This window comes from Acanthochromis polyacanthus, chromosome 6 (genome assembly GCF_021347895.1).
Source record: "Acanthochromis polyacanthus isolate Apoly-LR-REF ecotype Palm Island chromosome 6, KAUST_Apoly_ChrSc, whole genome shotgun sequence".
In the NCBI taxonomy this organism is placed as follows: domain Eukaryota; kingdom Metazoa; phylum Chordata; class Actinopteri; family Pomacentridae; genus Acanthochromis; species Acanthochromis polyacanthus.
Window position 1 is genome coordinate 23,398,218 of NC_067118.1, and position 13,787 is coordinate 23,412,004.

General features: G+C 41.6%; 1 pseudogene; it reads left to right on the forward strand.

Moving 5' to 3' along the window:
* Positions 1 to 13,492, forward strand: part of LOC110952971 (IQ motif and SEC7 domain-containing protein 2-like) — a 204,704-nt pseudogene extending 191,212 nt beyond the window's left edge.
* The last annotated feature ends 295 nt before the right edge of the window (positions 13,493 to 13,787 follow it).

Below are 13,787 nucleotides of genomic sequence, written 5' to 3' on the forward strand. Positions count from 1 at the left end.
GGATTAATAATATTATGGAATATGTAGTACAGGGTGACCCATAAGTTTGGAAACAAAGTTTAACTGCAGTGTCTATTTCAGTTGGGGGTGCATGAATTCACTCTTATTTTACCCATTTTTGTTACATCATAATAAAATAACTTAAAAGCATAGTATTTGCCGAGTGCAATAACTCGGAAGAAAATTAATAGAACCATAAGGTCCAGGTATGCTGGAGCATAACTTCAAAATGCAGGCCATCAGTGTCAGATTTCAAAACTCTTGATGGTAAAGTATATGACAGTTTTAATTTTTTTTAAACATCAAAAAGTACTATGAGGCAACATTTACTGGCCAGTTTGAGGAACCTTCCTAAGCATAAATGAAGGTATATTCCAGAAGATACCAGTGTAACCAGTGTAACCAGTTGGTGGAAACGTTCACGTCTTTCTATAAGAAACAAACGTGAATATGTTGAAATATGTTTGTTTTACACAAATCTGATACTCTTCTGAATATATCTGTGATACGGATTTATTGAAATAACATATATTATTTGGATTATAGACTTTTCATTTGTTTCCAAACTTTTGGGTCACCCTGTAGTAGTACTTGTGGACCAGTCATTACCACAGATAAGTTACTTCTGGTGTTCTTTGAAGTGGGATTATATGATGTCCTTATGTCCAGTGATAACCTGTACAACTACAATTTGAAACTGAAATTTAGAATATATTCACCAGACAGCACTGTCCAATGAAAAAATTAAGATGTTACATTTCTTTCTTCTAAACTACCACACTCTACTGACAAACACTGTAAAGGTTGTACAATAAATAAAACTAAGTGAGTAAGGCAATAGTAGACCAGTTACTCTTGTGTTCATGCAAAATTGCTGTTTTTGTCAATGAAGTCTGGTTGCTTTAAAGAGAACAATATAGCAGCGCCAGTTAAAAATAAAATAAAATACATAGAGTTTGTTGCTGACCTCATCCACACCAGATCTCCAAACCTAGGCTGGACAGAGCATCATTTATTTACTGTAGATACATCATAGAAACTGAACTGCGGCTTTAAGATCAATCAATTTGAGAGTGAGAGCAGGTTGTAATCCTGTTAAACTTTTAATATGGGGGCTCTTTCTATGAATTGTGCACTCAGGTTTCAGAGTAGAGATGGCTTTACAGTTCTTTCTTGCAGTCAGTGTACTATTCGTCTGAGAAAACTCTGACAGAAAGAATGTCGCATGAAACATGCTATGATGCACCAACTTAATAACTCTCACAGATATGTGTTTACTTGCTCAGTATGACAACAATTTTTTTTACAACTCACAGGCAAATTTGAAAAGAGTATTGTTGTTATAGAATCACTAAAGTGACATCATTTGTCCGCCAGAAACTGTATACACAGAGAGAATCATTTTGAGCTTTAAGATAAACTTTATTGATCCCTCATCGGAAATTTACAATGTTGTAGCAGCTAAATAAAAGTGAAGCGTAGTAAACAAGAGGAGAGCGCAGTACTCCGTTAAGGCTGCTCAGTCGTAGTACAGTATAATTTCTGATGGATTAGTCCACAGCGGTGGATTTGTAGTGAGACTTCAATCATGTGATCGTCAGCAGGTAACTGACGTAGTGTTCACGTGTTGTCATAGTTACAGTGACACCATGCTGCTATCTTGCAATGATACAGAAATGTTTAACAAATCCATGGATCCAGACTATAAGCCGCATCACTGCCAGAATTTAAGCTCTTGGTCCTTGTGTCATTTCTGATCTTTCCTGAAAATTTCATCCAAATTCGTTTGTCCGTCTTTGAGTAATGTTGCGCACAGATAGACATACATATGCTGATTGTCACATAACTCCAACGTGTTCCTTGGTAGAGTAACAACCAGACAAAAATCCAAAAGTGGAATAGAGATCATATTTAAGGATAGTTCAGACAGGACACATTGTCAGATTTAACCATTTTTTGGAATGATGTGCATTTGTGTTTGGCAGTGACTCTGCTCCAGTGATTCTCAATACAAACAAGCAGGACACAGACAGTCCCTGAGATCACAAACCCCCCAGCAGAGCCTAAGATTCACAACGTTTGAATGAACACACTGTGAACACAGAAACAAGGAGACCAACTAAATGGCTGTCATTATACACAATCCAATTTGCATAGTTTTAACGTGCAATCCTGAACAATCTGTGTTCCAAAGTCACACAAAATATGAGAAACATCCGTTCCCTTAATTAATTTTTCCTCTACGGATTAGAAGCTGTCTCTGGAAGAGCAGTTTAGGTTTGCAGTTTGTCAAGATGTAATGACCAGATGTGCACTGCACCCAGCCGGTTCCAGGTCTTCTTCGCCTGGCTTAACAGAGTAGATGCAGAGGTTTGCTGAAGCCGTCTTTGTAAAATTATGAGTTATGAAACTGAACCTTTAAAAAGGAGGAGGTTGAGGAGGAGGGGGATGTTTGCAGATCCTTGGAGGCTAATGTAGCAGCGACGTGGTGAGCGTGAAGCAGGCAGAATGAATGAACACTGCCTCGGTTATAAAGCACGCTAAGTGGATAGGCTGGATATAGTAGTAAACAAGTGGACAGAAGAGGGCCTTGTGACACCCTGACTCTGTGACTGTATGAATTAGCACAAAGCTCCATTAACAGACTATGTACACATTTCACTCATACATAAATGGCACGATGGACAATTGTACCCAAAGTGTTTCCCAAGGCCCTCAAACTACCTTTCTATGAGATGCAGTGCAGTTGGCAAACTTCCACACATCTAGACTTAAAATAATGACAATTTCATCAAAATTACTTAATTCTTCATGTCTCTTTTAAAAATAAACCATTTGCATTGTAGAGCAGATGGAAGAAAACAAGCAAAGCCAATTAAAACTGTAAATAGCTAAATATCCAGGGCCAACATTTCTTCCAGTATTACCAACACCTGTGGGCCCTTGGAAAAATGTTGTACATGTTGTTGCACAGGTTTTTCTTTCTCGTCTATAAAGAATAAATATTCAAAGAACATCCACATTTTTCTTTTCCACTCTGAGGGAAATTGCTATTTTATTTAACGCCCTATTTCTCTTCCTCCAGCTGAACTCGAGAAGCAGAAAGGTGTGATGCGGCCTGGCATGTTGACGGGTGGAGGACCGGGAGGAGTGGGGACGCAGGGGAGTGGGCCCAACATCGGAGGGGGGCCCGTCAAGAGTGAGGTGGTGAACGGCACCCTGGGTAGGCCGAGCCTCGACGACACATACGCCTCTGTGGACGGACTTAAACGCACGGCGCTCAGCTCCTCGCTCAGAGACCTCTCAGAGACAGGTGAGATCATTGTGACGGATATATCATTGGAAGCCTCTTACAAAGTGTTGTTTTCTTTCTCCTGTAATGTAACACTGCACATGTTTTTTCTGAGATCCTAACCGAAATTCAGCAAATGGGATATTTTACTGCAAATGGCTTTAGTATGACTCAGAACAAACCTACATCTGCGCTCTTATGCAACTGATGAAACAGTGATGAAATCTGAAATACTACAGTAAGATGGAAGTTTCATGTGATGCTAGGGTGCTGCGTCTCCACCTAATGGACAACTGAAGGAACTACAATATAAAAAGAAGTCGCTTTTACTGTGGAAGCTGCACTTCATGAACTACTGGTGTGACTTAACATTGTTAGATGATATCCTGCCAATATTAATAGCTGCACGTTAATATTAGAATATGTCTCATACAGAGCCACTACTGATTTATGGATCACTAAGCCAAATAAAAGCACATAAATAATACTAATAAACTTTAGATATGTGTGGTGCCAATGCCAAATAAAATACCTGTGGACGTGCAAGAGTAACACATGAAAACCTTTATTGGTAAAGAATACATCAAACAGAAACAAATCAACTATTTGGTCTTTGACCAGTCTGCTGTTGTCAGGATGTTATCAGGGAACATTACAACCTAGGCCATCTCCAAAGCTAAGCTGGGAACCCTTTCCTCCCAGTGTTATGAAGGACACTGTCAAATGCCATTTCTACTCAGGCCCTTGTTCTCTCATGGGCAGGGCTCTGCTGCTATCTGGGGTTTTAAATGTACATCGGTACTCTCTGCGCTACTATAATTCTACTGTAAGCATTATAACAAAAACTGAACTATCTGCTTGTCGTGCATCTCTAAATCTTACTGTATGGTGTTCTTACGTCAATGCAGGGCAATCCAATAAAAAACATATTCACAAATATCTGAGCAGTATTTTCATGCTTTATCTAGTTGAGGTGGAGCTAATTTTCTGCTAGCATCTATTTGAAATAGCTGCTTCGTATAGATTTTGACAGTTAAGTATGTGCCATTACATAATACTTTATTATGTGCTCATATGTTTTAGCACTATGGAGACTTTCTGATTTGCCTAGCTTTGCAACGCTTTTGCTTTCCTTTGCAATGCTTTTCCAGTCCCCAATATGACTAATAATAAATAAACAGAATAGTTACATCATATTTCCTGTCTTTAAACTGCCTACCTCAGCTGGCAGTATGTTACAATTAGACTGGACCAACACACCAAATGGCTCAGAATGATGGAAAGCATGTAGCGAGGTAATACAAATTTACCTCAACAATTTACAAGGGAATGCAGAAAGTATTATGAGGGAACTGAAAACTTATTCAATGGGGATGCTGAACTTATTGCAAGGGAACGCAAAGCTTCTAATGGAAATGCAAAACTGATCGCAAAGTAACGCAAAATCTACAGCAAGGAAATGCAAAAATATTGCAAGAGAATACAATTCCTTATAAACTAATGGAGAACTTATTATGAGGGAACGCAAAACTAATTGCGAGGCATTAGGAAGCTTTTTGAAAAGGGCCGCAAAACTTTTCGCGAGGCAACAGGAAACTTCTTTTGAGTGAATGCAAAAGTAGCAGTAAAGTTGATACAAACGGATGGAAAACTTCCTCATTCTCAAAATATTCTCACTGTGGCCTTTAGGGGGCTCTGTACAGTATGAAGTTTTTATAAAGCAAGTAGTAGCTAGAGCTGTCAAATAAATGCATTACGTTAATATTTTTGTGTATTATGTAATGGCATAGAAGTGTACGTCAGCAAAAAGATTAATTAAATAGGAATAAAACTAATTTACTTTACATTTCACCGCTGAAAATTCTTAAAGAAATCTTAGTATAGTGTGGTGTAAGAAGCTGTAGTCAGGACACAGTTAACCTAGCTTAGCATAAACACTAGAAGCAGAGGGGAACAACTAGGCATGCTGTGTCTAAAGTAAAAAAACAACAACACACTTATCAATACCTTAGGGATCAACATTTATGTTGTTTATTTAACTGACTGTAAAAACAAGACTGTGGTTATAATTTTTGATAACATGTTGAAATTGTAACCCGCCTCATTCTGATTGGCTAACAGGGAAGCGAGGTCGTAGGAACAGTGTGGGGTCATTGGACAGTACCATTGAAGTAAGTTTGGTGGTGGGGGGCGGGGCTAAAAGCATGCATCTTTGATCTCCCAGCATGCAGCTGCAATTTGTCACACCTGTCCAGTGCACGTTTGTCTTTTTCATGATAGATGCGTTTGTTTGTGAAAATATTTCTTTACATGTACTGTGATGTTCCATCAGCTGAAATCTGTCTGCATGCATTGATGTGTCTTCAACTCTGGAACAAATTGAAGTATCACATTGGCCTGAATATAGGATGACTCTGATCAAGCTTTATCAACACAAAATTTTAAGAAAGTTCTCTGATGTATCTTAATTAATCAGAGACCTCATCATTAAAGCTTTTTATCTTGTACAAGTGAAACATGAAATACAGTAATACTGATACCTACTCTTTTGTATCTAGTCTATCAGTCAACAGACCCATACTCTCTCCTGTCAGGCTCTTTGCAGATGTTAAAATCATTGGGGTTCATAGAAGTAGTCGTATGACCTGAGTATCACTGGATAATCCTTAAATTAATTTGTAATTCAAACTTGAAAAACTACAGGAATCTGTTTTTTCTTTTGATATTTTACTGTGAAAGATTTCCCATTATAATGTGAAAATATATTATTATACCAATGAACTGTTTACAATATAACATGAAACTAATCATTTTTCTTTTTCTGGCCTTGCAGCAATATACTTCACAACTTTTCTTTAGAAAAACAATAAAAGCATGATTAATGATTGATAATGAAATGAGGTGGTAGGTGTCTTTAGAGTAATTAGAAGTCTGGTTCGGTGTCTCATTCTCATTCTCATTCCTGTTTCTTCCTCTCAGGGTTCCATTATTAGCAGTCCCCGACCTCACCAGCAGCGCCCACTGCCAGCCGGAGGTCTTTCCTACAGCCCCATGATGGTCCCTTCATCTCCAGCAGCTTACCGGCCGCACCGCCCTACTCAGAGCCCCGGTACGGGGGTGGGGGGTGGGCCGGGGCTCTGTCACAACCAGGGAGGGGTTACAACCTCCCCACTCGTGAGCGGGGGAGGGGCTGGGGGCGGAGGAGGGATGCCGGGTGGGGGCGGTCCGACTGGCGGCGGCCTGCTGGGGAATTTCTTCGGCAGTCGCAGAGGCAAGGTTCCTGGTCCCCTGACGATGACATCGCCCCCTCCTCAGGGTCCCCCGAGTCCCCTGATGATATCATCACCCCCCATTACCCCGCCCCCGCACCTCCCATCCCCCACCCATCCTCCCCTTCCCCATGCCCCTCCCCATCGGCCAACCTCGGGCCATCGGACTCAGGAGGAGTTGGCGGGGGAGGCGGTACGGGAGGGGTGCCGTCCAAGCTCCAGGCTTTGCACGCCCAGTATTGCCACGGCAACAGTGGAGGAGGCGTAGTGAGTGTTACTGGGCACCAGCAGCAGCAGACTCCGCCCCCACCCTACCACCACCATCACCGCTACCACATGCAGAGCGTCCCACAGCACCACGCCCTTTCGCACAGGTTCTCCGCACCCCGACGGCAAGGTCCATCCGGCTGCGCTCCCTCTCATATCCAGCAGCATCAGAGGTTGCAACATGGCATTGCCCAGCACCCGCGCTACAATATGGCGTCCGGCTTCAACACGCCCCCACCGCTGTCTCCGCACTCCCCTGTCACCCCCACTACCCCACACGGACTCTTCCACTCGCACCCCGTGGTGGGACGACCGGGTGGAGGCGGCAAGCTCCCACTGACCATCTCACACTCGCAGCCCCACCCCCACGCTCACACTCACTCTCACAACCACGCCGTGCACACACACTCCCCGCTCAGCCCTTCCCCGTCCGTCTCCCAGTCCACCCACTTCATCTTCTCCACCCCGCCGCCCCAGACTCCCTCGGCACGCCTCGTCACCCAGACACCTCCGCAGCCTTATACGCCTCAGTATCCACCCCTCTCCTCCATCCCGCCTCCCCCTCCGCACTCCCCCTTACCTCCGCCATCGACCGCTCCTCTCTCGCCGCACCCACCAGGGGCGGGGGGAGGCCAAGGGGGCGGTCCCAAATCGAAACCTGTCAGCCGGATCAGCACGGTCGTGTGAGGAGGCAGAAGCTGAGGACAGTGGTGCGCCACCCCGCTGTCAGCCGTCGGGGGGCAGTAGCGAGAGGCAGCAGGAGAGGGAGAAGGAGAGGAGGAGGAGCGGGAGGGCAAATGCAGGTGTATCAAAGCGGCCACCTGGTGAGGAAGAGAGCACTGAGAGCGGGGAAGAGGAAATTGCTCAGCCTATGTTATTTTCACATCCACTTCCCACGCAGGTAGAAACCCTCTTACATACTGAAAGATGTTTATCGGGGAACTTGCACACCGCAGGGGCAAATCTTCCTGGAAAACCTGCCCATGGAGCAACAAGCACCAAGAATCATGGCATTTTCAGTCACATGAAGATGAAGAAAACTCCCACATAGTCCTGCTGTCTCGCTGAAAACGTCTTCATCTCCCTTGCCCTTCAGAGGTGAGCTAGGACTCCGGAGGACATGCTTGTAGTTCTTCATTGAGAGAAAGTGTTCATGTCATATTGTGAGTACGAATCTGTGTGTTGCTGTCATGGACAAATGGTTCAGGGACCAGACGTAAAGGGAACAGTGCCTGAGAACATAACACAAAGGTTAGCACTCGATGCTAACACTATTTGAAGGGATCGTTCAGATTTTTTTTAGGTAGCCTGAGAACACAAAGAGTCCTGATTCCAAAAATCACAGTAGTCTTACAGCACCTTGTTTTCCGCACAAAGAGCACTTGTATCGTTGTTTTGGTTGTTGACATATTTACAAGCCATGAATCGTGACTGAGAAGCAGAAGTGGTTAGCATTAATATGGTGCAGTTTCTGTGTCTTAGACAGGCATGCATGACCTGTGCAATAGCTAATGAGTGTCAGTGTGTCTATGGTTAAATCCTATATGCAGGAGGAGGGATTTGTTGTGATTTAAAGCCCCAATCCAGTGTGTTTATTTGGCCACGAAAAGTGAAGACTTTCTAAATGGACAGTAAACTCTCTAAAACCTTTAAATAAGCCATCATAACAAAAACTACAGGTGTCTTTTTATCTTTGTGTTTTGCAAAAATTACTAAAAGCCTTTGTGGATTACAGGGTTTCAGCAGGGGGCGCAATACTGTTGTTTTGGATTGGGACTTTTCCCAATTGTTTATTCTTGTAAAATGGGTATTTATTTGATAATTTGTATTAAACCTGTGAAAGCTCTCCCTACTTATCAAGTATATATAGAGTGTAAACCTCAATTTGTAAGAATTATAATACAATATATGTTAGCTGTATCATGCTCCATATTGTATGTGACCCTCTATAGGCAGTTTCCACTGCAGGAAATCAGGGCAGACATAAGGTGGTATGAACATATAAAGGAATGGACTTATCAGCCTTTTCAGCCTTTCTGTTTCCATTGCTTTGTAGGATCCAACAGCTTCCACTGCAATGTTAACTCCGATTGCACCAAAACAATGACGAATAAGTAGTGAGTGTGTGTAACTCTAGTTCTATGAGCACATAGAAAATAGAACAATGCAGCTTTGCTATGCTAACCTATGTGGTGTATTTTATGTTAAAAGGGGACATTTGCTACTAGATGAGGACATAGAGAGGGCAGAAAAATATCAAGTCTTGTCCCCCGAGTGTTAAACAAATCAACTTTGCAACCCATAAAGCAGCTTTCAGAAGTATGTACATGTACTTATTTCTTCCCCCAAAATGGCCGTGAAACAGGTTCTAAAGGGGCAGTTTCTGTGGTTGGAACCCACACTAAGATTTAGTCTGCCCCATAAACCGACATGCAAGTTCCTGCAGTGGAAAACTGTCTAATGTTGCCAGAGAAGGAGATTGCGCTGAAAGGTGCCAAACAGGGAAATGCAGCCTTTGGTTTCAGTGGCTTGTCTGCCATTAATGAAGTCACTGAGCTGCAGAACATAAGGAAAGTAATCAAAGTGTCATTTCAGGTTATGTTCAGCAAAGTCTTCTTAAAATAAATTTCTCTGTACCTTTCTCAGCAGGTATGTTAACAGGACTGGATGGGAAATTAAAAAAGGTTACATTCAGTTTATAAATTCTAATTCCATGTCCCTAGAACCAGGCTGCATACCTCTGTGCCCAACCTTTGTTTGCAGTGTACACGACCTAAACCCCTATCCCTGCAGGAGGCGTGCTCATCGGAAGGCGGATCCACGTTGTTAATTCGGTCTGTGCCCAGCTGAGCCCAAAGGTTTCAGGTTTGCCACCAGACCCTTACGGGCAAGCTGCCCTCCCAGGACGGGCTGCAGAAGTGGCCTTGATTTACCTATTTGGTGCGAGGTGCTACTGCTCCTTTGTCCTTGTGGTCTGAGTTGAGGGTAAGTTACTGCCCCAAGTGAATAAGTGTAATTATCAGGATCTTGTTTAGAAATTATTGCAAATGGAACATGAGGTGGACAGATTTATTGGTGCAGAATCAACTGCTGTGGTGAAGCAGGAACTAAGCCAGAAAGCAAAGTTGGTATATGTTACCAGTTGGTATATGTTCCAATCCTGGTCATGAACTTGGGGTATTAACCGAAAGAATGAAATTAATGATAAAAGTGGCTTATTTGAGGTTTCTCCGTAGGGTGACTGGGCTCAGTGTTAGGATAACACCGATGGGATGAGAAGCTTGGCCAGCTAAGAGAGTTGCTGCTTCTTTATGTCCGAAAGGATGCAGTTGAAGTGGTTCAGGATTAGGATGCCTTATGGGCTACACCCCTTTCAAGCAGCTGGGAGGAGACCCCAGGGTAGACCCAGAACTCACTAGAGGGGATTACATATCTCATATGGCCTTGGAATGCCTCGGAACCCCTCAGGAGGAGCTGGAAAACCAAAGAGATCTACGTTCCAGCCCTCACCTTTGGTCAGCAGCTCTGGGTAATATTTTGGTTCTGAGGTCAGAAGATAAGTTCCAACCTTTTTCAGCAGCACAGACAAAGACTTTTCCAATAGTTTTGTGGAAAAAATGTTTTAAAATAATTTCCCACCCAGTCTAGACTGCTTTAGTATCTCTCAATAGTTAAAAAAAACTCTGGTGTACTCGAGGGTGAATGAAGTTTAACCCAACATTCACCACTCAATGTGTTGTGAAATGGAAAATAAGGTGCCTTCTGACATACGAATGGTACAATGTATAATGATTCTAAGAATATAAAGACAATTCAACATCAAAATCAGTAATATATTGATTGATTGTGTCTGTTCACAATAGAAAATATGAAGCCATTTACTGCATTTTTAAAACCTGGCTGACTGACTGAGCCTTTTGCTGCCCTCGTCATGGACAAAAGACAAAAAGGAACCTGAAACCTGGACCTCATCATATCTTCTGGAAGGACTAGCTAACATCTCACAGAACTGGAGTGCAGAACATCTTTTAAAGGGAAATAATCTTTATGTCATTTTTAGTCATTATTTTTGCACTTTCAGTTTGAACATACCATGCCAGTATTAAAGTGTATTTCCTTTTTTCTGTTTAATCAAGATCAGCAGAGGTCAGAGCAGGAAGCCAACAATGGCTTGTAGAAAGTTCATCCATCACTTGAACTATTTTATCAGCCATTTGCATTTTTTGACAAGACATAAAACTCTCAGTTCTGTTTGCGTTCCTGTCATAGAGGCTAATTTAGGCAGCCTCATATAAATATTTACCAGCGTTTAACTGGTGGATGATGGGAAATTCCACTAAATGCATACATCAATGACACGTTTTTAGTTTCCCTGTGATGACGTGAATGCACCAACTGTAGATATAAACTGTACAGTGTGTTCTATTTTCAATGGGGCCAACAGCATTGATCTGTAACTGAGGTTCAGAATTGCTTGAATTAACAAAATGTACGCTCTAAAAACCAAAAGTCCATGTGGGTTCTTCAGTCGCTCTTAGCATCTTAGGGTTCCTCACTAGTAAAACAAAACAATAAAAATCTCTAAGATGTTTCTTTCTTTCTTATTTTTCCTTTTTCTGGCATTGGAGGCTTGTGGAAATGCTGTCATGAATTATAATACTTGATGGAGTTCCTCAGGGAACCATCTTGGGTCCCCTGTTTATTTCAACCTGAAGAACCCCTTTGACTTTTAGAGTGTGCTACTGATATTATCAATATTGTTGTGTGACAAGCTTCTACTAACATAACGTACTCCTTGGGCTGTTTTGTATTTTTAGCATTTTAATTTTGTTATGTGCTTACGATGTGAGATGATTTTTTTTCTTTTCTAATTTGGGCATCTTATGGAAGTACTAAATTTTTTTTAATTTTTAATATGTTTACAACGAAACCAACAATTTTCTGTGACTAACATACAACTTGTTCTAATACTTTTAATACAGACTGTGATAATTACTTTCACTCAACAACCCACGGCATGCTCGAGCAAACACACACGCCTGCACACCACTGAATCATCGCGAAGCCTCTCACCAACCTTTTAATGGAAACAAGCAACACTTCTGCTACCAAACAACATACAAATAAGCACTTCATGCTGAGCTGCTAGGATTTCTGAGTCCCCACCATGTATCTACAAATGCCTGTGGAAATGTTTGCCTATTAGCAAGGGCCTTACAGTAACTACATCCACTCAAATAGTTGAAATATCAAAATGAAGTTCTCGAGGAGTACTGGATCAAACCTTCCTCGTACAGGACTACACATTTCACCCTGTCTCAGTGCATGGCCGAGCTAAATCAAGCACATCCTCAGTCACATATTAGAGGTCCATATCTGTGCTGTTACATGTTGTAGCACATCCGCTACAAATTGTATGTACTTTAGATTACAAGAAACCATTTTCCAAGTCACCCCTACAGTTTACAGATTTGCTACCTTCACTTGGCAGAGGACTGGACACTTGCTGCAGATAGATCTCCCATCAGTATTTATAAAGGATACAGAAACTAATAATGAAGTCAGAAAAAGTCTCTAGTTGCAAGTTCCTTCTGGTGGTTGGACTCTGATATACCCACTTCCAGGTTTACTCCACCGACCTTTGGAAAGTGAGGAATGCTGTAAGCAAACTTTCAGTGCAACAAAAAAACAAAAACCTTCCTTCATCATTGTACAAAGTCCATTTTTTGATTTCTTTGTTGACTGTAGAATTGATTTACTGACAGCGAAGCCTGTCAATGCAATACTTGCCAGCAATTGGCTGTTATCTGCAGCAGGATTCAAGTCTCTGCAAGTACACTTTTAATGAAACATACTAAAATCTGTAACTTTCTTTAAGGTAGGAAATCAATGTTCAATGTATTCAGTGGTTTGCAGAGGTAATGTTCAGTACATACCATTGAAGAACATGCAGCAAGCCAGGTATGGCCCTTTAAATGCTCAGTTTAAAGTCTTTATTTCTTGCCCGGGTCTGCTCTCCACTATCGGTTTGCATGTGGTATTTATTACAGTATCTGCACTGAATGAAACTGTATTATAAACATGAATGTACATAACAGTCGTTAGATTAAAAATAACAATGCGAATACTCACTTTGCTCCGCAGCGGGTGGTTTGTCAGTGGCTGGGTTTACCTCGGGAATGGAAGGTCTATTTTTTTTTAACACAAATAGAAACAGATCTGGTCTGACAGCTGCAGGCAAAACAGGGAACATTTTTAAAAATCAAAGCACATCAGATCTGAGTCAAATAAAGTTAAAAAAGTTGGATTCTTCTGTTCCTGTGTAAAGCCAGTCTATGTTATGTGTATCTATACAAGGGCAAAGGATGGGGCGGGGGGGGTTAAGTTGTTCGTGATAATACAATGGACCGCTTTCTGGAGAAAAAAACTTTCTTGTTTATAATGTAGAGCAAAGAGAGACTGGAATAGTCCTTGTAAAATTGTATGAGTAAAGTGTCAAATATGTGTCAACAGAGACATTATTTTAAAAATTATGTATGGAAAATTTTAGCTGTGTATATAAATATATATTACTTGTACTTTGTTTTTGAAATTGCAGAGATATGGAAAAAGTGGAAATATTTATTGCTCTAAAGATATAAAAATCTGTTCATGTGGATGGAAACATGTGTCCTGTTTTGTTTGGGTGGCTGTACACTCACACTCTCAGGGGATACGTCTCCCTCAATAATTAGTACAGAAACATGAAAGAAGCAAAAGTCTTTAAAAACTGAAGAAAAAAATATTCAGACAGAGGTTGTCTTTTTTTCTTCAGCGCTGGGCCTTTATTTACCCTCAAAATATGAGTCATGAGCAGAGGTGGACTGGGGCAAAAAAAATCAGCTGTGGCATTTTTGTCCCAGACAACATTGTCGGTTGACTGAATCAAGCACTAACTTTGGAATGGCAAAAAACTGACA